The following is a 25,951-nucleotide window of genomic DNA, read 5'->3' on the forward strand; positions in this document are numbered from 1 at the left end:
TTACATTGCTAGTGGTCCTGTCTGGGGCATTCCAGGTGGTAGTGGTGGTGGTGGTGTGCCAGTCTGTTCTTTGGGAGTTGGGAGTTGGCCTAGTTAGAGATTGAAGGCAAGAAATTTCTTCTTGACATTTCAGGCCACATCCGGTGGCCTTCTCAATATGGTTTCCTTGGGACAAAGACCTAGTTTCCTTGCTGAATTTTGGGATAAAATTCCTCTATATCAATCTCTTTTACTAAGGAATGTGCTTGTCTTGGGCCTCCTGAGGGAGCTGATTTGAGATGCATTTGGAAACTGAATTCGGACATACATAAGACATATTTTATCAACTTATAACCTATAGACACTCTCACCTCTGGTCAGTGCAAGGGAATCCATGGAAATTCATTCATCCACATATCCACCCATCCATCCATCCATTCACCCATCTGTCCACCCATCCACCCACCCACCCACCCACCCATCCATCCATCCATCCATCCATCCATCCATCCATCTGTCCATTCATATGTCCATCCATTTCTTCACACCACAGCAATCCTTTAAAAATAGCCTTCCCTTGCCATCTCCCCCAAACTCATTCTTACCCTTCCCACCCTCCCTACCCTCTTCCAGGCCACCGGCCTTATGCTGGGTGTGGACTGGTCACCTTGACTTCAGGTCTTGTGCTATTGCCCTCTCTGCTTTGGGCACTCTTCCTCAGACCTGTGTATCACATTCACTCTCTTCAGGTCTCTGCTCAAACGTCACTTCCTTCCAGACATCTTCCCTGAACATCCTAGCCAAAATACCCCTATCCTGTCCCTCTCTGTCCCTTGATACTGCCTTACTTTTCTTTTTTCTTTTTTTTTTTGAGATGGACTCTTGCTCTGTTGCCAGGCTGGAGTGCAGATCTCAGCTCACTGCAACCCCTGCCTTTTGGGTTCAAGTGATTCTCCTGCCTCAGCCTCCCGAGTAGCTGAGACTACAGGCACACGCCACCATACCTGGCTAATTTTTGTATTTTTAGTAGAGACGGGGTTTCACCACGTTGGCCAGGATCCTGCCTTACTTTTCTTTATCACAATTAGCGTTGCTACCCGGAATAACAGTGAGAGACATTTTTTTTGTTTGTTTTCTTTTTGTTCTTTTTGTGTTCCCACTGGCCCCATGAAGGCAGAGATCTTGTTTGCTTCACTGCACATCCCAGCACCTAGGACAGACTCTGGCACATATAAGTGCTTAATAAGTATCAGTTGAGTATATGAGTGACCTCCCTGAGCCTCAGGTCCCTTATCTGAAAATAATAGATGTCTTGGTGGGTTGTACTTAAACATGCCTCGTCATTAGATAGGGCAACGAAAATTCCAGCACAATGTCTGATACATAGCAGATGCTCAATAAATGCTCCTCATGATTTTAAAAAGTGTCATACTAAGCCCTGAGGTGCCGTTTTCATCAGAAGTCTGCCTTATAAGATTCAGGTTAATGCTGTCCTCAAACTGGAAGAGATCTCCAGAGGTCATTCATCCTTTCTCCTGTCCCCAGGCAGAATGGCATGTGTCTTGGCTCATGCCTCGTGGTGCTGGCCTATGCTGCTTTGCCAGAGTGTCTTCACACTCCTCTTGGGTTAGTCTTTCCACTTCTGTAGGAACAGGGTGCTCTCTTAGGGATCCTTTAGGCTTCCTTGCCATGCGAGTACTGATTTTCACTTTTTGAAACCCAAAGCTCATTTGGTGGCTTCAAATGGGGTCTGCTAAGACGCTCCCTCTAAGGTAAAGTTGCATCTTGAGTTCTAGGAACTTACCACTGTGGGAACTTCAGTGTATATTTCTGTTGTTGGGTCTTAGGGAGCAGGGGCCCGGGCTTCATTCAGCTGCTCAGTTGGGAAGCAGTATATCTGTGCTCCAGAGGGTGAGCTCTTAAGACCAATTACATATGTTCACATTCCAGGCCTGACTTACTAGCTCATGACCTTGGGCAGGTTACCTCGTGCTTTCGGTAAAACTTCCTGGTCTATTAAAAGGAAATAACAGGGCTGGGTGTGGTGGCTCACATCTGTAATCTCAGCACTTTGCTAGACTGAGGCAGGTGGATTGCTTGAGATCAGGAGTTTGAGACCAGCCTGGCCAACACGGTGAAAACCCATCTCTACCAAAAATACAAAAAATTAGCTGGGCATGGTGGTGCATGTCTGTAGCTCCAGATAGTCTGCAGGCTGAGGCAAGAGAATCGCTTGAACCCTGGAGGTGGAGGTTGCAGTGAGCCGAGATCGCACCACTGCACTCCAGCCTGGGCAACAGAGCAAGATTCTGTCTCCAAAAAAAAAAAAAAAAAGAATAAAGAGAATAATAACAGTATCTTCTTCACTAGGCTATTATGAAGATGAAACGAGGCAACTAAATAAAGTACCTAGAACAGTAATGATGAATGCTACTACTATTATTATTACTTACAGTTGCAGGTGTAGCAAACAAAAATGCAGCATGCCTAGTGAAATTTGAATTTCAGTTCGACAGTGAAGACTTTTTTGTTTCTTAGCAAGTACAATGAAATATTGGGGACAACACTAAAAATTATTCATTATGGATCTGAAATTAAAATGTAATGTTCCCGGCCACTCTTACTGCTGCTTTCAGCACCACTGCCCATCTTGGCTGCCCTCCGCCCCTCATCCCCCACCACGCTTCATTCTGGTTTCCGTCGGATGGTCCCTGCTTTGGCTGGGAATTTGGAGGGCACAGAGATGGCTCTTGGGAGTGACCAGTGTTAGACTGGGGTCCTGGGTTGTTGTTCCTGTTGTATAACCACCCAAACTCTTCCCTCCCAGCCCCCACCCGTGGCATCAAGGCCACTCAACACTTCATGAGGTTATTCCAGATGGTGCAGCCTCCCCCAGCGTCCCTGTCACCAGAACTGCCACCTCTCATTGTGGCCTACTGCCTTGCAGTGTTGCCTCTGGCTTCCAAAAGGTAGTTATTCTGATTAGTGTTAGGACCTCTCATGCAAAGGGTTGAGTTTACCCTACTTTTCAGCCGTGGCACATTACTATCGCTAGTCTGCACAAGAACTCTTGGATTTTTTAGTTAAATATCTCCCTGACTCTGCACTGCCTGCTACCTCGCAGGCAGTCATTCCAAGGCATCATCATTCTGGAAAAGGCATACTGTGGTTTTTTTTTTTTTAAATTTTAAAAAATAGACTTTATTGTTTAGAACAGTTTTAGACTTACAGAAAAATTGGAAGATTGTACAGAGAGTTTCCATCTGCCCCATTGCCAGTTTCCTGTATTATTAACACCTTACATTAATAAGATACATTTGCTACACTTAATGAACTAATATTGACACATCACGATTAACTAAAATTCACACTTTATTCAGATTTCCTTACTGCTTTTTTTTTTTTTTTTAACATGCTGTGATTTTTCTGTTCTGAGTTGCCATGTTTCCTTAGACTTCTCTTGTGGTGACAGTTTCTCAGAACTGTATGCATTCTTAATTTACATAGAAGGCACTGTTTTATGGCCCATTCTGTTTCTTACTTTTTTCTCTAGCACTTTATTTTTCATATCCATTCACATTCTGCATGTACATTGACTCCATTATTTTATTTTATTTTTTATTTTTGAGACCAGGTCTCACTGTCAGCCAGGCTGGAGTGCAGCAGTGTGATTTCAGCTTAACGCAGCCTCAACTTCCCAGGTGCCCGTGGTCCTCCTGCCTCAGCCTCCTAAGTAGCTGGGACCACTGGTGTGTGCCACCACGCCCTGCTAATTTTTGTATTTTTTGTAGAGACAGGGCTTTACCATGTTGCCCAGGCTGTTCTTGAATTCCTGACCTCAAGAGATCCACCCACCTCAGCCTCCCAAAGTGCTGGGATTAGAGGGGTGAGCCACAGTGTCTGCCAGACTCCATTATTTTAATGCCTGAGCAGTTCGCAGCCACTGCAGTGTACCTAGTTACTCCCCTTCACTCCCCTAGCAATAACAAACACCTAGGTTGCCTCCAGTTGTGTGCCACTGCAAAAAATATTGAGAATGAATCATCACCTCCCTTGGGGCCAGCATTCTTTAATATCCCCCGCTCCTTCTATGCCATGTTTGTTTTAAGCCCTGGTGGGAGATTCATCAGCTGGAGCCTGTGAGGTTCTGAACAACTTTTCACCATGTTAAGATGCTTGGCCTTGGCTGTGAGCAGCAGCCTGGAAAGGGGGCCTCACAGAAGAGGGAGACTTGCCTGACTGCACCTGGTGGCAGTTTTTGAAGAGTAGGTGCAGTGGCCCCACCTGCTCAGCCGTCCCACCCCTCTGAGCTGGGCTATCTTTTAGGCTCTGGGTTCACTGACTTTAAGACAAGTGGAGAGGAAAGGGGTTCCTATCAGAGACCCATTAAAAATGATTCACTTACAGATCAAAAGAACTTTGCATCCCCCGAACTCTGTTTGAATATCAGTGAATTCATTTCCTACCCTCTTGATATCTGGGCATGCTTTTGACAGGATGATATTGGTGCATGCCCTGCATTTGGTATTTCACTTTTTCATTTTTTGTGCATATTTCGATGTATTGATATTGTCCATGTTCATATTTTAAAGATAATTCAGTATTTTATCAAATGCCTTTATAGGTCATTTGATAAAATACTAAATTATCCACTAGACAAGGATGCCCTCTCTCACCACTCCTATTCAATATAGTACTGGAAGTTCTAGCCAGAGCAATCAGGCAAGAAAAAGAAATAAAGGGTATTCAAATAGGAAAGGAGGAAGTCGAATTGTCTCTATTTGCAGACGATATGATTGTATATCTAGAAGACCCCATCGTCTCAGCCCAAAATCTCCTGAAACTGATAAGCAACTTCAGCAAAGTCTCAGGATACAAAATCAATGTGCAAAAATCACAAGCATTCCTATACACCAATAACAGACTTAAAGAGAGCCAAATCAAGAATGAACTGCCATTCACAATTGCTACAAAGAGAATAAAATACCTAGGAATACAACTAACAAGGAATATAAAGGACATCTTCAAGGAGAACTACAAGCCACTGCTCAACGAAATAAGAGACGACACAAACAGATGGAGAAACATTCCATGTTCATGGTTAGGAAGAATCAATATAGTGAAAATGGCCATACTGCCCAAAGTAATTTACAGATTCAGTGCTATCCCCATCAAGCTACCAATGACCTTCTTCACAGAACTGGAAAAAAACACCTAAACTTCATATGGAACCGAAAGAGAGCCTGCATAGCCAAGTCAATTCTAAGCAAAAAGAACAAAGCGGGAGGCATCACACTACCGGACTTCAAACTATGCTACCAGGCTACAGTAATCAAAACAGCATGGTACTGGTACCAAAACAGAGATATAGACCAATGGAACAGAACAGAGGCCTCAGAGGCAACACAACATATCTACAACCATCCGATCTTTGACAAACCTGACTAAAACAAGCAATGGGGAAAGGATTCCCTGTTTAATAAATGGTGTTGGGAAAACTGGCTAGCCATGTGCAGAAAGCAGAAACTGGATCCCTTCCTGACACCTTACACTAAAATTAACTCCAGATGGATTAAAGACTTAAACATAAGACCTAACACCATAAAAACCCTAGAAGAAAATCTAGGCAAAACCATTCAGGACATAGGCATAGGCAAGGACTTCATGACCAAAACACCAAAAGCATTGGCGACAAAAGCCAAAATAGACAAATTGGACCTAATCAAACTCCACAGCTTCTGCACAGCAAAAGAAACAGTCATTAGAGTGAATTGGCAACCAACAGAATGGGAAAAAATTTTTGCAGTCTACCCGTCTGACAAAGGGCTGATATCCAGAATTTACAAAGAACTAAAACAGATTTACAAGAAAAAAACAAACAAGCCCATTCAAAAGTGGGCGAAGGATATGAACAGACACTTTACAAAAGACGACATACATGAGGCCAACAAACATATGAAAAATTGCTCGTCATGACTGGTCATTAGAGAAATGCAAATCAAAACTACGTTGAGATACCATCTCACGCCAGTTAGAATGGTGATCATTAAAAAATCTGGAGACAACAGATGCTAGAGAGGATGTGGAGAAATAGGAACACTTTTACACCGTTGGTGGGAGTGTAAATTAGTTCAACCATTGTGGAAGACAGTGTGGTGATTCCTCAAGGACCTAGAAATAGAAATTCCATTTGACCCAGCAATCCCATTACTGGGTATATATCCAAAGGATTACAAATCGTTCTACTATAGGGACACATGCACACGAATGTTCATTGCAGCACTGTTTACAATAGCAAAGACCTGAAATCAACCCAAATGCCCATCGATGATACACTGGACAGGGAAAATGTGGCACATATACACCATGGAATATTATGCAGCCATCAAAAACGATGAGTTTGTGTCCTTTGTAGAGACATGGATGAACCTGGAAACCATCATTCTCAGCAAACTGACACAAGAACAGAAAATCAAACACCACATGTTCTCACTCATAGGCGGGTGTTGAACAATGAGAGCACATGGACGCAGGGAGGGGAACATCACACACTGGGATCTGTTGGGGGGAAATAGGGGAGGGACAGCAGTGGGTGGGGAGTTGGGGAGGGATAGCATGGGGAGAAATGCCGGATGTGGGTGAGGGGGAGGAAGGCAGCAAACCACGCTGCCATGTGTGTACCTATGCAACAATCTTGCATGTTCTTCACATGTACTTCAAAACCTAAAATGCAATAAAAAATACTAAATTATCTTTAAAGTATGAACATTTGCTTTTTTAGTTTGATCATTTGATTAGAATTTCATTTAAAGACATCCTTGGAAATGCTTATGGGTGACAGAGACATCTGCGCCCTTACTCCCAATTCACATAAATGAGGGCCACCTGTTGGTGCTGTGCACTGTGTCAGAGTTCGAGGCTAACTTAAGCAGTTCAGGAGACTGCCCCAGCCTGGAACTTCCAGAGAGTTTCCTGTAGTCCTGGCAGGGCTGGGAGTGGGTGAGCTGAACAGGCTCTAACACAGCTTTGGGGAGGTCTAGTCTGCCCACCTCCTCCCACTCTCTCTTAAACAAACCTCCCACTTTGACCCAGAGAGCGAGCAGGGCAGAGGCAGAGACTCACATGCATGGGTGTCACCAGGGGTACTGGGGGAGGAGTCTGAGAACCAGGCACAGTGCAGTCCTGTGGAAGCCAGAAGGGCATGTTTGTAGACTTTGAGTTAAAGGCCTTCTCTCACCTTGCAGGCCCTGAAATCCTAGCTGTCATGGACCCAGACTCTATCCTTGTGGGCAACTAGATATCTGAAATTGGCAATGGAGAAAACGGCATGATGGCGAGGCCAGGTGCCCCCTTGTTTGAGGCTGGCTTTCCTGGGACTAGGGGACCAGGGAACTGATAGCAGAAGTTGGCTTTAAAATTCAGCATGGCCTGACATCTCCAGCAGGTCTGTGGGCTGTTCTCGGAAGGAACAGCATACCATCAGGGAAGTCTTGGGCCCCACAGCTGCATTTGGGAGGTGGAGCTCTCCTCTCTGTCTTGGTATCAGGTGAAAATCCAGGAATGGCCCAAATTCTTTCTCTGCAGAGAGGAAACTCCCTCCTCCCATGCCAGGAGCTGTCTCTGACCCCTGACTCCTCACCCTGTAGGTCTGACAGAGCCTGGATGTCTGGCATCTCAACCTGAATTTCGGCACTGAGTCAAAGGTGGCAGGGGGACATCTCAGGTGTGTGTGACATTGTGCCTTCCCAGTGAGGCCCATTTAGCAGAGAGGACTGAGGAAAATCAGAATGCTGCCTCACTTTCTTAAACCAGCTGCCACTGTTTCTCGGCCTCTGTTACCATCCCACTTTCCCACCTCCTTTTCAGGAAGAGGCAGGGTGGTTTTCAGAAATTCTGTGTTTAGAGTGAGATTTAATCTAGGTTTTAAGGAAGAAAACTGACTTTTCTGAGTGCCTTTTGTGAGCCTCATCACGTGTGGTTTTGCTTTCACTTGTGCGCATTCAGTCTTCATGAATGCCCATCTCAGAGGAGATGTGGCCCAGAGAAGACAAGTGGCTTGGCCAAGGTCACACTGCCACTAAGGGGTCCTGCTGGGATTTGAACCCTGCCTGAGTTTCGGAGCTTCTGGGATCCTCGTCATCCCTGGGAGAACCAACCGAGCACTTTATCGTACTTTTCTTTTCCCCGCTCCCCAGAATTCATGGAGATTCTCTGCAGAGGCCAGGAATTACTTATTCAAACGGGGACTGATTATGGAGTACGTATTCTCCCTTTCCAGGAGGAGTGTGTGGCGTCAGGGCCGGGAGCCCACTGGACTCTGGACCTTTTGCTCTCCCTGGAGGCTGCTCTGTGGCCTCTGAAGCACAGGCTGGCCCTGGGTGATCATTTATTGGGATCCACATCAGTCCAATTGCCTCTTTTCTGGATTCCACAAGTAAAAAGTTTCACAAATTCCAGTTATTTGAATACCATGATTATGAGTTTTAATACAACTGCTTACTAGATTCATAATTTTAGGCATAGCCATTTACTATCTGGACTGTTCTTTGCTGAATATTTTTGTTAAATTGGCTCACTTTTGAAACAAATTTATTTTAAAGGGAAATATTATATCATTATTTAATATCTCTTTATTTTATTGTTTAAAAATAGAGATCGGGTCTTGCTATGCTGTTGACTAGGCTGCTCTTGAACTCCTGGCCTCAAGTGATCCTCCCATCTTGACTTCCCAAAGTACTGGGATTACAGGTGTGAGCCACCATGGACGGCCTCTCTTTTTTCCTCTCAGAAATGGAGAACCAATATCACTGGCCAACAGACAGTCAATAATTATAAAAATAAGCACAACAGAACGACATCATTCATTTCTAACTGGATACTGTTGGCTGCAGGAGGTCTGAGACTGGGGCCTGCTTACTCTTTGTTGAGAAGGAAGCTTAGCTAGTGTCAGAGAGGTTAAAGACGTATTGGTATCAAACAGAGACTATTTTTGCTGGATAATTGAAATAGGACTTTCTTGTTATTTAAAAATGCTAGGGCCTGTTGGGGGGTTGGGGGCTAGGGGATAGAGAGTAGGGAGTGGAGGACTGGGGAGGGATACCATTAGGAGAAATACCTAATGTAGATGACAGGTGATGGGGGGTGGGGGGGGGATGGATGCAGCAAACCACCATGGCATGTATATACCTATGTAACAATCCTGCATGATCTGCATATGTACCCAAGAACTTAAAGTATCATTAAAAAAAAAGAAAAAAAAGCAATCAAAGTCGTTGTGAAATTAGAAAAGAAACTTCCCCAAAAAGGAAAACACCAGACTCAGATGGTTTCACTGGTGAATCCACCAAACATCTAAGGAAAAAATAATACCAATTCTATAATCTCTCTCTGAAAATAGAAGAGTAGGGATCATTTCCCAGTTCATTGTAAGGCTAGCATTAACCTAATACCAAAACTAAATAAAGAATTTTCTTAACCTAAAAAAATAAAACGTCATCTGATACTATGTTGCATCCATCCGTCATCTAATGCCCCTCATTCTCTACTTGGGCAACATTACCAGAGCACCTGGTACACTCTCTAAAGTGATACTTGCCCCTGGATGGATTGAAGACTTTCAGAACAGAGACTGTGTCTTACTCATTTATTTTTATTTCTCTTTATTTCATTTTTTAAAAATAGAGATGGGGTCTTGCTATGCTGTTGACTGGGCTGCTCTTGAACTCCTGGCCTCAAGTGACCCTCCCATCTTGACTTCCCAAAGTGCTGGGATTACAGGTGTGAGCCACCATGGACGGTCTTTTTTTTTTTTCTTTACAGTGTGTGACACATTGATAATATAGTCGCTTTTAGTGCTGTTTGTTGAATTGATTCAAAGCATAATGCCTAGCAAAGATGATACACTGTAGAGTTCCTTTGGGGAGGCAGAGATGCCCAGGAGCTCCAGCTGACAGGGAAGGCCAACTGGAGAGGAAGGCCTTGGTGCCTTCTCCTAGCCCCGCCCCACTTACAGCAGCCTGGGATCTCTGTGCATCAGCTCCTATCCTTTTCCCGAGTAGAAACCTTCTCCAATTCCTGCTTCTTCAATAGCAGGAGAGTGTTGCCTTTGGCTCTCCCATCTCCTTCTTCTGTCTGGGAAGAAAACACCACAGCAATTTGCAACCTGCTCAGAGCCACCCACCCTGAAAAGAAGCCCGAGGAGAGCAAAAGCTAGAAGCAGGGGTGGGAGGAAGGGATTTGGGAGAGAAGGGGAGAGAGGGGATATCTGTGGAGTGAACCTGAGTCCCTGAACAATGTTTTGGGGATTTGGTGATCTGTTGGGGAAAGAGGTTGAGCCGTGGGGTGTTAGCAGATTTTTTCTATCTTTCCGCCCTTCCTTATTCTCTAGTTTTGCCCTCTTTTCTTTCTCTGGCTCTCTGCCATTGGGCAAATTCCAAGGTTGTAATGAATACTGTTGTCATGGACTTAGACTTGTCATGGACTCTTCAGAAAAAAGACGCAGACGCGACTGCCTAGGGACGGTATGTCAGAACTGTCTCCTTGTCCTGAAGGCTTCTCTAGTGGTGCGACCTTACTTTTCCAGTCACCAGAAATGTTCTTTTCACTGTTGCCAGGAATACCTGCTCTCTCCTTCCTGCCACTGGGGTCTCAGGAATCTTGGGCCCTTCCCTCTCTGATCACTGTACTGCTGCTTTTGAAGTTATTAGTAATAAGAGATGCTTCTACCGTGCTAGGTACATAAAGTAACTCATTTAATTCTTAAAACTAACTCCATGAAGCATATACTAGCACTGCCCCTATTTTGCAGATAAGAAAACCAAAATTACATAACTTGATCAGGGTCATCCCAGCACGGCCCCCTGGGGTTGGAGGAGCTGACTTTCCACACTGCCAGAGCCCCAGGTAGCTCCAGGTGCCAACAGCTCTGACATGCCTCAGCACCTGGTGTTCCCTTTAATTCTTTAAGTGTCATCCCCCAGCCTCACCCCCTGGGAACCCTTGCTGCCAGTGAGGGATTCAGACCCTGAGCCTGAGCTCTCAGTCACTACCATGTCCTGCCTCTCCAGGGATGAGGTTCTTGCCGTCTGAGCTTGGGATGGGGAAAGGGGAGTCCTAACTTCCACCATTTGGATTGTCAGCCACTTAAGAAGGTTCAGGGGAAGAGAAGAACACCTCCAAACTTGAGAGTATCCTCTACTTATCATTTTCTTCCCTGTTCCCTCTGTTCTGCTGACCCCGTCTTCCCTCCTATCAGCCTAGGTGGGAGGTTGCGGGTTAGGGAAGAGCAGGATCCCTGCAGATACCTTTTAATTACCCATGGGCTGTGTTTGTAGTGAGAATCAATCTGCTTAGGACTACCCCTGAGACAGGTGGATGAGTCTGGAGCCCACAGGCAGGGGTGAGAGGTAGCAAGGCTTCCCAGGGGGGCAAGGCTAGAGGATGATGCTGCAAAATTTGAAGATTGGGAAGGAGCACTGGGTGCTGTGGTGTGTCAAGGCTGTGTGGTGCCAGGAGCCACCTGAGCCACCTGGGGATCTGGCAGGGAGGACGGGACGGTGTGGAATGTCAGCCCCCGGGGGCAGTGCTGGGACAAACCCACTAGTGTGTGTGCTGTTCATTCCTGCTATGGGCATCAGGAGAGGTGATGATGGGCCCAGGAGGCATCTGCCCTGGGCACACTCACCCTTCCTCTTCTGTGTCTTCCCTTCCGTGTGGTTTTCCCATTACTCTTCCTCCTTCCAATGCCTGCTCATTCAGACCCTTCAGTGTAACCCTGCTTTGTGGCAGCTGCATTTTTCTCAGGGATCAAAGCCTTAGGTGAATGGTGGTGTACTGGGCACCAGCAGGTGAAGCAGGCTCTGGAAATCACATCATATCGACTCTTTCCTTTTTCAAGGACCATGGTCCCAGATGGGGGTCCCCCCTTCTTTACTCCAGCTTCCATGAGCTGCTTACACTGGAGACTAATGCTGCAGCAACCAGGAAACATTTGGGATGGAACACCCCTCAAGTGCAGAGGCCTGTGTTGCTCTTGGGTGAAGAAGGAGGACGATCATGTGGTAGGCACATTTGCGGAGGTCAGTGTTGAATGGAGAAAGCAGAAGGCAGGAAATTGCCCAGGGTCATTCAGGACGACCTATGTACATGTGTGGGTTTCCTCCATGTGGGGCTACTAATGGAGGGTGGGTGCTTAATCTGTTCACTGCCTCTTTCATTCTGGGTCACTCCCTCCCGCTGCTAGGATGCTCAGAAGTGGGAGCTAATTCAGTCATTAATCTTAGCCTAAGCCAAGCTTTATTACACAGATGTGCTAGGATCTTCCTCCCTCAAATGCAGAGTACAAATCCCTCCAGGACCAAAGGTCCAGAGGACCCAAGGATTTATCTGGGCTACCACTCATCTCTGCCAGTTTGGGTAATTGAGAATTGTCTGCACAGACCTTGCTGTCCACACACACACACACACACACACACACACACACACACACGTCTATGCACATCCTAGCTGTGAAATCAAGAGTGGCAGAGCTGGGAAGGTTTCTTGATGAAGAATGTTCTGGTATAAAGCAGTGTGAATGCCAGCCGGAATCTGAATTTCAGCTGAGCCACTAAAGGACATATAACCATGGACAAATTATATAATACTTCACATCACTTCACTTTTCTTCTCTGTAAAAGTAATATGGTTGAATTGTTTTGAAGAAGGCTGGCACATGGTGGGTGCTTAGTATTTGTCAAGGAAACAAATAATTAAATGATACAATGTATGTTAAAGGGTCCAGTGCAGTGCCTGGCATATATAAGAAGCTCAGGATTAGTTGTTCTTAGTTTCTTAATATCAGACCCAAAGATCCTTCAAACTCTTTTGTCTTTTTCTGCCCTCTGGGATGACCTACCTGTAAGGTAGATGTAATCTCCCATTCTAATTATTCCCCATTATTTCCTCTTCTGGCCTGGCTTTAGAGGTCACCACGAGACTTCAACACTGCCTGATTCTCTGGTGCTATGGAGAGTCTCCATTCAGAAAGACAGCTGCCTTTGTCCTTCCTTCTTTCTAGAGTCTCTAAAGCTCTTCCAAGAGCTAAGACTCCCATGTCACATACCATATCAGGAAGCTGGATGGTCCCCAGGAAGACTCAGCGGGAATCGTACAGACCTTTGCATTCCTGGGTTCCTCTCCCCTCCCCTCTTCTCCCCTCTTCTCCGATTAAGTCTGGTTCTATTGGCCAGGCTGGAGTGCAGTGGTGTGATCTTGGCTCACTGAAGTCCCTAACTCCTGGGCTCAAGTCATCCTCTGCCTTGGCCTCCTGGGTATCCGGGACTACAGGCGTGTGCCACTATGCCTAGCTAATTTTTAAATTTTTCTTTCGTAGAGATGGGGTCTCACTATATTACCAAGACTTGTTTTAAACTTCTGGCTTCAAGCCATCCTCCTGCCTCAGCCACCCAAAGCGTGGGGATTAAAGGCATGAACCATCTCGTCTGGCCTAGCTATTTTGAATGCCATTCTTAAAATTCACATCCAAATTTAAGTGTATTAGTATAGCTTGTTAAAGTGAGCTTTTCAAAAAAGCAAACAAGCAACCAAATTGACCTGCTTTTTAAGCCTGGACTTTCAGATATCAAGTTTGTTTGAAGTGAGGTGCACCTGTAACTTTCTCACTATGCTGCAGTTGAAGGGGATGTTTTCTTTCTATACATCTCTGAGTGTAATTTAGCCTATAAACTGACTGTAGGAAGACAGACTATAAACTGCCTCTTTTGCTGGCTCGTGCAGTATCTCAAAACTCAGGAGGGAAGTTCTTCCTAAGATCTAACCAAAATCCCTCCAGAGCAACTATGTTGGCAAAGGAACAGGTCAAATGGCATCTGTTTGGTCCCTTGGAGTCTAATGTACATGGGAAATTGTCTCTGGAGCCTCATTTTGAGGCTCTGATGTCCTAGGCAATGGAGTGACAGGAGGATTGGAAAATACATTTCTTGTGGGCCCGAGGAGGAGGGATTCTGTGTCTCTGCAAATAGGAGTTCCTTTCCCAGCTTTGTCTCCAACTCAGGATAGGTCATGTGGTTTTTCCCAGCTCTTGAATTTCCATTCAGTTTTTGGCTGGTTTGAGTTGCTCCATCTCCTGTCTCCAGCAACACCTACCGAGCAGGTCAAGTCGCTGTATTCTGCAGAATCTGCAGTCTCATGCATCAGATGCTTGAAGGTCACCTTGTCCACAGCCCCAGCTCTGGACGGGCTGTGCATGTCAGGGTCCTTCAAACTTCTTCCCAGGGGGGCTTGCCCATCCCCTCACATAGTATCTCCTTATGTTTCTAGAGTCTGACCCGAGCCTTTCTTGCTGCCATCTCAAACCCTTGGTCCATGTAGTGCTGGCCTCCAGGGAGGCAAAGAACAGCTGCTTGGCCTCCTGCTTGTTCTTCCTTGTTCTTGTTTGGGTATCACCTCCATGCATCCAGCTCATGAATCCCCCAGCAATTTCTTTGTCACCAGATCACATTGCAAGCTCCCGTCCAAATGCTGTCTGGCTGCTTCCTGTTCCAAGCATCTCCCTCCCACCTGAGTATTTGTGTTTCTGATTATTTATCCCCAGATGCAAAGGCTGCATTTTTCCAGGTTGAATCTGCTCATTGTTACTTCCTGCCTGGGTTTGCTAACATCTCCAGGTCCCTTTTGCAGCCACCGCTGCAGCCTTGCTCGGCGTGGAAACGTGTATTTCCAGGCTTCAGAAAGCAAACCACGTCGGGAATGGGACAAGGAGAGCCAATGACCCTACTGAGAGCGGCCCCACCTCATCTGAAGTCAAGGCTTTCCCCAGGAGAACGTCTGAATTGATGAACACAGAAAGCTATCAAAGTGCTGCCGGCGGGGGGATGACCTAGACTGAGACCTGTCCCAGCTGTTGGGCTTTCTCTGAGTCTCCTGAGCCGAGAACAAGGAGACGCCTTCCTGCCCTCTTGGCCTTGACTCTTTCCAAACAGCCATCACCAGTTCTAATTAAATACTCAGCAGATGAAGTGACCGAGGTCCAGAGGGGAGGTTGGGAAGATGCTGCGTGCTTGACCATTTCCTGTCCTGGCCCCACCCTTGGGGGAGGGGGCTGTGGTCAGGCTGTGCCAGGATGGCAGGGGCCACAAGTTAAATGCAGAGGCAGAGTGAATGCTCCCCCATTTTTTTAAAGGCAAAGTTCACTTTAGTTTTTTTTTTTTCCATTTTATTTTGTGGTAAGCCCTTGATGACTCAGAAAGTCAGAGTTGGAAGGGACCTTTGAGAGTCTTTAATCGGTGTCTCATTTTACAGATGGAGGCCCGTGGAAGCTCAGTAACATACTCCAATTCACAAATGCATTTTATATTGTCCTCTGCCATCTAGATGGGTGCAAAACAGTGGGCATGGAATGTTAAATCTCTCGTGACTAGGAACGGCTCAGAAATGGATGCCGGATCCAAGCAACCCTGTCTTCCAGGCAGTAACTCTTAGCTTGCCTGTGTTTTTCCTCACTCTTTACCTTGAGCCAGAGCTGGAAGATGAACCTGGGTGTAGTGGTGCCTCTCCATCCTCTCAGGGCTCTTGGTTGCCTGCGATTACGGTGAAATCCGGGGCTGTGATGTGGGCTGAGTTGGATACTGCTTATGAGAGACCACCCGAACCTGGGTGTCAGGGGAACTGCTGAAAAACTGAACTCACGCCTCCTGTCCCCCTTCCCAATTCTCTTGCTTCCTACCCACCACAGCTTTGGAGTATTGAACATGTTGCTAGTTAGGAGGGTTCCTCAGAAGATGCTGATGAATTTGGAATGGTTTTTAAATTCATCTGGGGAAATAAACAGCTGCAGCTTGATACACAAACACAGGCACTTGTGCTGTTGTGTGTCCCCCTCCCACCGTCCCTCCTCCCTGATCTGGGAAAAGCGCACACACCCAAACCATGTAGAAACACAGAAACCCATGTGAATAAACTGAACAACCACTGTGCAAAGGAAAAGGGATGAGCTACCCTCTGACTGGCCAATTCTGTGCTGCACCAGCAGACGGCATGGTTCTAAGAACAGTGATCTGGAATCCGAGGGACCTCTGCGTGCCTGATTTGCAGAACTCTTTGCAAAATGGAGCTGTTTCTCTCTTCTAAGAAACTTCTATTTCCCTAGGGGAAAGGAGAGGAGAAAGGGAACAAACATTTGTTGGTCACCTGAGTCCATGCCAAACATGTATTTTTTTAACAAAATTGTTGTGAAGTAGCGATTATTGTTAGATTATTATTCCCATTTTACAGAAACAGAGGCTTGCGGAGGTTAAACTGGGGCTCCAGTAGAGTTCTGTGACTTTGCATGACACAGGGCTGCTTTCTTATTCCCCTGGCAATGCGGACTTGCCTGACTGAGCATCTCAGAATCTAAGGTCTGTGAGGGACCATGTGATTTTAGGGGACAGCTGCTAACTCGCTAAGTGTGTCTGTTTCCTCTCTGAAGATGGGAATCATGCACTTTGGCCATTTGGCCGAGTTGCTAGAATTCTTAATAAGATGAAGTCTCTAGTTCTCCGAGGTGTGATTAGGAATGACAATTAAAGAGATATTTGCCAGCGCTCTAAGCTGGAAGCATCGCCCAGAGGTGACTGTCTCAATCAATGAGTTTGCTATGCACTTATTATGCACGGCCAGGGTATTGGCGGACTCCGGAGTCCCGGCTCCAGTGGACAGCAGAGAGAGTCTCTTCCATCTTAGTGAGAGATGAGCTGCTTTTTGGTCTGCCACGTGGTTTTACAGGCTCAACTTTTTTCCTTGGGAAAGTCCTCATTCTAAACCCAGTTACCCCCTCCAGCTATGGCCTTCTCATTCTCCTCTCCTTTATAGCTAGGCTTTTTAAAAAGCTTCTTATTAAAGTATAGTAGATATCTGAAAAGTACACAAATTTAAAGTGTACAAGTTGGCGAATTAAAACTAAGTGGACAGACTCGAGTAACTGCCACCCAGATGAAGAAATAGAACATTTCCAGCTTTCCAGGAGTCTCTCCTGGGCCTCCTTCCAGTCATGACCCCACCTCCACTGTCCAAAGATCATGACTCTTCTGACTTCTAGCATCACAGATGAATTTTGCCTGTTTTTGACTTTGTATAAATGGACTCATATAATATGTACTTTGTGTCTGGCTTTTGTTTTTGCCCAACATTAAGTGTGTGAGATTAATCAATGTGGTTGTGTGTAGTAGTGGTTTATGCATTACCAGACAGTATTTCATTGTTTGAATGTACCACATTTTCCTTATCCATTGTACTGTTGATGGATGTTAAGGTTGTTTTGTTTTAGGCTATTATGAATAGTGTTGCCATGACTATTCTTTTACAGGTATTTTGGTAAATGCATTTCTAAAGGGTACATACCTAGGAGTGGAATTGCTGGGTCGTATGGTAGGTGATGACCAGCTTTAGTAGACACTACTGAAAAGTTTCCAAAGTGTTTGCATCAATTTATATTCCCCATTAGTAGTGTACAAGAGTTCCAGTTTCCCTACATCCTGTCATCACTTACTATTGTCAGTCATCTTAATTTTAGCCATTTTGGTATGTCAGGGTGGTTTTAATTTGCATTATCTGATGACTACTAGTGAGATAAAAACGTCTGTGTATTTTTTCCCAGCCATTTGGATATCCTCTTTTGTAAAGTGCCTGTTTGAGTCTTTCAACCATTAAAAAAAATGGGTGTCTCCCTTTTTCATATTGATACGAAGGGATTCTTCATCTATATTTGGTACATATTTTGTTGAGTTTATGTTTTGCAAATATCTTCTTCCCACTCTGTGGTTTTTCTTTTCACTCTTTTGGTGGATAAAGGTTCTCAATTTTATTTTAGTTCATTTTATTGATAGGTTCCTTTATGTCAGTGCTTTTATGTCCTGTTTAAAAAATTATCACCTATCCAAACTAAGAATGCATTATTTAATGTTATCTTCCGTAACATTTGTTGGTTAACTTTTCCCATTTAATTCCATAATCCACATAGAATTGATTTTGTTTGGTCTGTGTGTGGCATGAGGTATGAGTCAAAATTAATTTTTCCCCACTTGGATATCCCTTTGACCCAGCATCATTTATTGAAAGGACCATTCTTCCTCATTGCTCTTCTGGATTATTGAAGCCAGAAATCAAGAGTTTGTCTTTGGATGGGATCTGCTTCTGGACTTTATTTTATTCTGCTGGTCTGTTTGACTATCCTTGTGCCAGTACCTCATTATCTTAATTACTGCATTTTATAATAGGCTTTAATATCTCACTTTTTTGGAAGTTATTTCTACTTACTATGCCTATTTCTTTACCTCTCACTCAGCCCTACTCCAAGCTGCCTCTGCTTCCACCACTGTGCCCCAGATACTCTTGTACAGGTGACCAGGGTCTCCAGTAGGTGCTAACCTGAGCAGTTTTTTTTTTTTTTTTTTAAAGTTCTCAGCATTCTTAACCTTTGAGCAACATTCAGCACAGTAGACCATTCCTTCCTGTTTGGAACACCATCTCCCCTGACGCCATCCACACTTTTCTGACTTCCCTCCTGCTTCTCTGGCTGCTTCCTGTAAGTCTTCTTGGTTGGGTCTTCCTGCTGTATTGAATTCTTATTTATTTCTTTTTTATACACCTCTCATATCTTTGCATCTATCTGATTATTAAATGTTGGAACTTTTCAAAGCTCATTTCTTGGTTCTCTTCATAAAAAGAGAGATTTAAGACCCTAAAAATCTTAAGGAGTGACTTTACAGTCACTCTTAAAATGATTTATTTTCAACATTTCCGTTGCCATCTTTTAAGAGAGCTCCAAAATTTATATTTCCAATTAGAATTTTCTTCAAAAGTTTAAACTGAATTATCTCAATTGGAATGTTTTCTTCTAAAACTCTTTCTGAATTACCCTTTTAGTCCAGTTTTAAATACTTTTTAAAAACTCTTGGGAGGCTGAGGTGGGTGGATCACGAGGTCATGAGATCGAGACCATCCTGGTCAACATGGTGAAACCCCGTCTCTACTAAAAATACAAAAAATTAGCCGGGCACCGTGGCACGTGCCTGTAATCCCAGCTACTCAGGAAGCTGAGGTAGGAGAATTGCCTGAACCCAGGAGGCGGAGGTTGTGGTGAACCGAGATCACGCCATTGCACTCCAGCCTGGGTAATGAGTGAAACTCGGTCTCAAAAAAAAAAAACTTTTCTACCTCATCTCTGTGCACTCAGATCCCAACCAATTGGGGCTTCAAATAAAGGATTTAATTACTTTGCGATCCAGTTGCCAAAAATCATTAATAGGGGGTATTATTTCTCTCCTTCATAAGGAAATTTGGAGAATTACCGAAATTATTTCTGTAAATTTATTTCCTATCTTCAGAGACAGATAATATCTCTACGCAATGTTAGTTACCATCCCATTTAGGTTCCTGTGAAGCACCCATCATCTTCGATATTATTATTTTCTTCTTCATTATTACTGTTTTCATCTTCATTCTGACCATTTAGAAGGTGGGGCTTAAAGGAGGGGAAATTTGAAGGCACTGTGTCTATTAAAGCTGGAGTTTCAATGTTATAAATGATAGGAATCAGGATTTTAATAAGATTTAAAGTTCTTTTTTGTAGTCTACTGGTTCTCAAATTTGAGCATTATTAGAATCATCTGGAGAACTTGTTTATGAATACATCTCTGTGTGGTTTTATTAATTGTTGCTCTAGGCATTACAACAGATGCACTTTTTTGTTTTTGTTTTGATTAATATATATTTTTTATTTCAATAGTCTTGGGGGTACAGCTAGTTTTTTGTTGCATGGATAAGTTCTTTAGTGGTTACTTCTGAGATTTTAGTAGACCTGTCACCTGAGCAGTGTACATTGTACCTAATAGGTAGTCTTTTATACCTCACCCCTCTCCTAGTCCCCAAAGTCCATTATGTGATCCTTATGTCTTTGTGTCCTCATAACTTAGCTCCCATTTATAAGTGAGAGCATAGAATATTTGGTTTTCCATTCCTGAGTTACTTCACTTAGAATAACGGCCTCTAGCTCCATCCAATTTGCTGCAAAAGACATTATTATTTTATTCCTTTTTATGACTGAGTATGATTTCATGGTATATATACCATGTTGGTTCATGGGCACTTAGGTTGCTTCCATCTTTGCAATTGTGAATTGTGCTGCTATAAACATACATGTGCATGTGTCTTTTCCATATAATGACTTTTTTTTCCTTTGGGTAGATACCCAGAAATGGGATTGCTGGATCAATAGTAGTTCTACTTTTAATTCTTTAAGGAATCTCTATATTGTTTTTCATGGTGATTATACTAATTTACATTCCCACCAGCAGTGTAAAAGTGTTCCTTTTCACCACATCCATGCTGACTTCTATTGTTTTTTGACTTTTCAATTATGGCTATTCTTGCGGGAGCGAGGTGGTATCTCATTGTGGTTTTAATTTGCATTTCCCTGATGATTAGTGGTGTTGAACATTTTTTCATATGCTTGTTGGCTATTTTTGTATCTTCTCTTAAGAAATATCTCTTCAGATTCTTTACCCACGTTTTGATAGGACCGTTTTTTTCTTGCTGATTTGTTTGAGTTCCTTGTAGATTCTGGATACTTGTCTTTCATTGGTTGCATAGTTTGTGAATATTTTCTCCCATTCTGTAGGTTGTCTGTTTACTCTGCTGATTATTTGTATTGCTCTGCAGAAGCTCTTTAGTTTAATTGGATTTATTTATTTATTATTTATTCATTTTTGTTATTGTTACAGTTGATTTTGGGTTCTTAGTCATGAATTCTTTGCCTAAGCCAATGTCCAGAAGAGTTTTTCTGATGTTATTTGCCAGAAATGTTGTGGTTTCAGGTCTTAGATTGAAGTATTTGATCCATCTTGAGTTGATTTTTGGATATACTTTTTTTTCACAGTCTACTTAGCATAAATATTGTACCTCTTCAAATAGAGTATAGAAACCTTACCATTTTAGAAGTTCCTTTGCCTTTCCTCCTTTGAATTGTAGTTGTCTTATGTATTATAGTTACACGAATTAAAAGCTCTATCAGAAAATGTTATGATTTTTGTTTTCAGCTGTCAAACATTTTAAAGAAATTAAGAAGTGAGAATAGTCTATTTGCTCAGATAGTTCACATTTTTCTGCTGCTTTATTCTTGATGTTCTAAGTTTCCTTTTGGTACATTTTTCTTTTTTTCTGAAGAATTTCTTTTAGTAATTCTTTGAACTATGTCTGTTGGCAATAAATTATCTTAGTTTTCCTCACTAAGAAGTCTTTACTTTCGTTCTCGAATGGTATTTTCACAGGGTATAGAATCCTTGGTCGACAATTCTTTTCTTTAAACATTTTCAAAATGTTTCTCCACTACCTTCTGGCCTTCATGGCTCCACATGAGAAGTCTGTGGTCATTCAAATCATTATTTCCCTGTAAGTAATGCATTGTTTATCTCTGGCTACTTTCAATACTTTTTCCTTTGTCTTTTTCGATACTTTGGTTATGATGTGTCTAGGTATGGATTTCTTTGGGTTTATCCCACTTGGCATTTGCTGAACTTCATGAATCTGTTTATGGTTTACACCTCTCACCAAATTTGGAAAGTCTTTAGCTATTATATTTTCAATTTTTTTCTATGCTGTACTCATTCTTCTGACCTTCTGGAGCTTCAGTGGCATTAATGTCAGATGTTTTTCGTATTGTCTCACAGGTCTCTGACATTTTGTTCATTGTTTTCAACATGTTTTTTTCTCTCTGTTTTTCAGATTTATAATTTCTACTGATTTCTTCAAGCATATCGAGTCTTTCTTTTGTCACCTCTATTCTGTTATTGAGTTCATCCAGTGAGATTTTTTATTTGGTTATTTTATTCTGTAATTCTAAAATTTCCATTTGGTTCCTTTTTATGTCTTCTATTTTTTTTTTTTCTGAAATGTTTCTTTTTTCTTTTTTTTTTTTTTTTGAGATGGAGTTTCGCTCTTGTTACCCGAGCTGGAGTGCAATGGCACTATCTCGGCTCACCACAACTTCCGCCTCCTGGGTTCAAGCAATTCTCCTGCCTCAGACTCCTGAGTAGCTGGGATTACAGGCATGTGCCACCATGCCCAGCTAATTTTTTGTAGTTTTAGTAGAGATGGGGTTTCACCGTGTTGACCAGGATGGTCTCGATCTCTTGACCTCGTGATCCACCCGCCTCGGCCTCCCAAAGTGCTGGGATTACAGGCGTGAGCCACCGTGCCCGGCCTGAAATGTTTCTTTCTGTTCATTTAAAGAGTGTTTGCCCTTTCTTGGGTTATTTTTATAGTAACTACTTTAAAACATTTGTCAGACAAATCCAGTATTTTCATCATCTTGGCATCGGCATTTGTTTATTGTTATTTCTCTCAAAACATTTCCTTGTTCTTTGTATGTTCAGTAATTTTAAATTGTATCCTGGACATTTTCAATATTATGTTATGAAAATCTGGGTTTTATTTAAATCCTATTTGTGTTTTAGCAGGCAGTTGATCTGGTTTGGTTCAAGTTGCAAGTTCTGACCAGAATTCTGTAGGTAGTTTCAAAATCAGTTTCACTTTCACAGCCTTCTGCTATTTGGGTCTATCTTACAGATGCTTTCAAGTGGCCAACTTGAAATCTGGTTAGTAATATATCATATAGTTCAGTCCCTAAGGTATATAGTATGCTATTTTGGGTCAGATCCATGCATCTGCAGCTTTAGGGTAAGCCAAAGAGTTCATGAACAGCTTACGGGGGCATTTTGCTGAGCTTTTGCCTTTCCATGATCTTTGCAGAACCTTCCAGTTCCCTGAGACCCCCTTTGCCATCCTTCAGTTGGAAATCTTAGAATCTACTTACCCTCCTCTGCCACATACTTCCCAAACTGTACCTGTGTCTGGGGCCGAGTGGTAAGAAGACGCACACAGAGAACAAAAGCAACAGGAGTTTGCTCCACCCTCTTGGGAGCAAAGAGGAAGATCCCTCTCCCTCTCCTCCTAAGGGTCTGTGGTCTAGGATGTGAAAGAATGGAGAAAAGTAAAAAATGGGGGCTTCCTTCCACTTTCTCTGAGTTTTAAGAGATGCCTTTCTTTTTCTAAAGCCAGAAATAAAGGGCTTCTCCTCGGCTCTCTCTGTTTGTGCTAATGACCCCTTCTGGGTTTTGGACTGCCTGAGTCTAAGCTGGGGGATCCTGGAGGAAAATAAAGTAGTTTTGAGGTGGCATCGAAGGAGAAGGAATTCGAAGAGAGATGTGTGAGCTCTACACAGTCTATCAGGATTGTAAACGGACATACTCAAAAGGTGGAAAGTGTGGAATGTGATGAGGTATGAATGCAAGTGAAAAGTCAAACTCAATAAAGTAAGTTTGGGAGATTCAACTTCTATATGAACTGTGGCTTGTAAAACATGGGAAAGGCAAACGACGTTTTCTGTGTCACTGCAAGAGGAAGAAGACAGCAGGTGACCAAGTCTGTAAGTGAATAGCAGATAATCCACTGTGCTAGGGAGGAAGGCAGTCACTGGAGGAAAAGACGTCAGCCCAGGTTTGTGTAGAAGGCCATACAAGATATTTATCCAGTGCTCTCTTCGGCAGCACATATACTAAAAATTGGAATGATACAGAGAAGATTAGCATGGCCCCTGCGCAAGGATGACACGCAAATTCGTGAAGCATTCCATATTAAAAAAAAAAAAAAAAGTATTTATCCAGCAATAACCGCGAATTGATTTTGTGCCAACTCAGATAGCATGCCTTTATGAATTCTGCCCCTCCTGCCTCCTCAGGGATGCTCGTGTTTCCCATGCATATCTTTATGATGGACATCACTGAATTGTGCTGTAAACTGCATGTTCACCTCTACCTTGATGATGAGGACTGCTTCTTTTTCAATCTGTAAGTTCCTAATACAGGAATTGGCAAGAAACTGTTGGGCTGAATTCTTTGTATCTCACCATTTAATGTGTGCCTTTAGGAAAATCCTAGAAGATAGAGTTACTTAAGAATATTCAACTTCAGATTAAGATATTTATAAAGACAAGGCAGTCTCTTGACATACTCTGACATGTGAACCTCTGCCCTGAGCTGAGTAGAAGGACCTCTTCTGACAGGATCCTAAAGGGATTAAGACAGGGTCTGTTCCATCATCTTATGCTGCTCCAGTGTGATAGCTTAGGGGCACATTCTGCGTTGGCCTGAATGTGACAGTGGGTTGGCACTGAGGCTGCCATCACCTCTGAGCAGCTGCCATAGTAGGGGAATGAACTCTGGCCATGGGAGGCCTTGTCACCTTCCTCAGGCCCCTGAGGGGAATTTTCCATGCCACCAAGGGCTCAACGCTGGTGAGAATTATCACTTCTGGGCAGTGCTGGTTTTCCCAAGATGCAGGTCTGGACAGAAAAAAAAAAAAAAAAAGAAAGGAAGAATGGAATTTTAAGCCCCAGGGGCCACAGACTGGTGGGGACCTGGTGAGTCTTATTTTCCATCTGCGAACCTGCTTTTGCTTGTCTGAAGACACATTGCCTCTGACTGTGTTTCCTTTCTGGACCGTTAGCCTTAAGGGCCTGCGTTATTTCTGCAACTCCCATGAGTCCTCCAGGCCACTAGGAAGTGGTAAAGAGCCTTGGAGGGGGTGCTTCCCTGAGCGAAACTCTGTGATCTGTAGGAAGTTATACCTCCTTTAAGAAAGAGTTGACTTCTCAGTCAGGCACTGACCTTAAAGGTTTCATTTCCCCTCTACCTGAGAGCCCCACTTTGTCATTCCTAGGTTAATGGTCTGTCCGGTGGCCAGCACCATTATCACAGCACATTATCACAGCACCATATCACAGCTGTCACCAGCACCGGGGCTGTGTAAAGAGGAGACCCAGTCCTGGCTCCCAAGAGACTCGCAGTCTGGAGAAGGAGATGGGACACTTGTGAGACAGGTGTTGTTTAAGAGTCGCACCCTTGTGGAGCTGTCCTGATTCCCTCACCTGTGGTCCTGGGCACTTGTTATGCTGACCCATGTTTTAGCAGGTGACTTTTTGTAATGTAATGTAATTGCTTATTGTCTAACTGTCCCTCAGCAGCATGTAAACTCTCTGAGGGCAGGAACCGTGTGGAATCAACCCCTGCACTTCTGTCCCGGAACAATGTAGCATAGTGGTTAAGCACTCATGCTTTGTGGGCAGACAAACCTGAATTCAATCCCTGTGCACCACCGAAGCTTTCTTCATCTCTCTCATAAGACTTCATGTTTCCACTAAAAAAAAGTTGGGGGGCATGTTAGTATCTATCCCACAGAGCTTACATGAGGGGCACAGAGGATAATGCTGGTAAAAAGCTCGGAGCTGTGCTTGGCATATTGCAAGTGCTCAAAAAAGAGTTAGCTCCTCCACTTCCTCCCCAAAGGTTTCCATCCTTCTCTCTCTCCCTCCTTCTTTATTTCTAAAGCCATACATAGTGTGTATGTCTAAAAAAATTGGTTGAATGACTGAGAAAATGATGGATGTCTAAAAAAATTGGTTGAATGACTGGGAAAATGATGGAAGAGAGAAATAAGTTGTGATCTAGTGATATGGCTAGTTGAGCCTCCTGGGGCTAGCCGGTCCTCATTTGCTTGGATGCTGTTGGCAGGCTCTGCTGTGGATCACGGGAACATGGGCAGCCCTGGGGAACAACATCCCCACAGTGGAAGTGGTTTATCCCCAGGGCTGGGCTCAGGAGCCCTGTGTGAGTGATCTCTAATCATACATTTTTACTGAGGGTAAGGCTACTTACTTAAATAATTTAATATCGAAAGATTTAACTTTCACTTTCCTATATTTCACTAAATCCATCATTACATTTCATTGAGGTTTGGGGCTAGTGAATGTAACTCCTCTTTATGTGTGGATTTTATGAATTTCGTATCCCCCTCTGCTTTAAAAAATTCCTAGCCTAAGTTTTAATTATGAATGTAAATTCAAGAGACATATTATTTACTATGAATATTTTTTATTGTG

At 43.5% G+C, this 25,951-nt stretch overlaps 1 protein-coding gene and 1 non-coding gene across 4 annotated transcripts in view; both read left to right on the forward strand.

Moving 5' to 3' along the window:
• Positions 1–25,951, forward strand: part of ANO2 (anoctamin 2) — a 367,122-nt gene that overhangs the window by 21,683 nt on the left and 319,488 nt on the right. The gene's annotated exons all lie outside the window — the stretch shown is intronic.
• On the forward strand, positions 23,546–23,653 carry LOC135275457 (U6 spliceosomal RNA). Its single transcript, XR_010343090.1, has one exon. It is a non-coding gene; the product is annotated as a U6 spliceosomal RNA (small nuclear RNA).

The sequence above is a fragment of the Aotus nancymaae genome, unplaced genomic scaffold (genome assembly GCF_030222135.1).
Source record: "Aotus nancymaae isolate 86718 unplaced genomic scaffold, 86718_ANA_hifiasm-v0.15.2.pri h1tg000016l, whole genome shotgun sequence".
NCBI lineage: Eukaryota > Metazoa > Chordata > Mammalia > Primates > Aotidae > Aotus > Aotus nancymaae.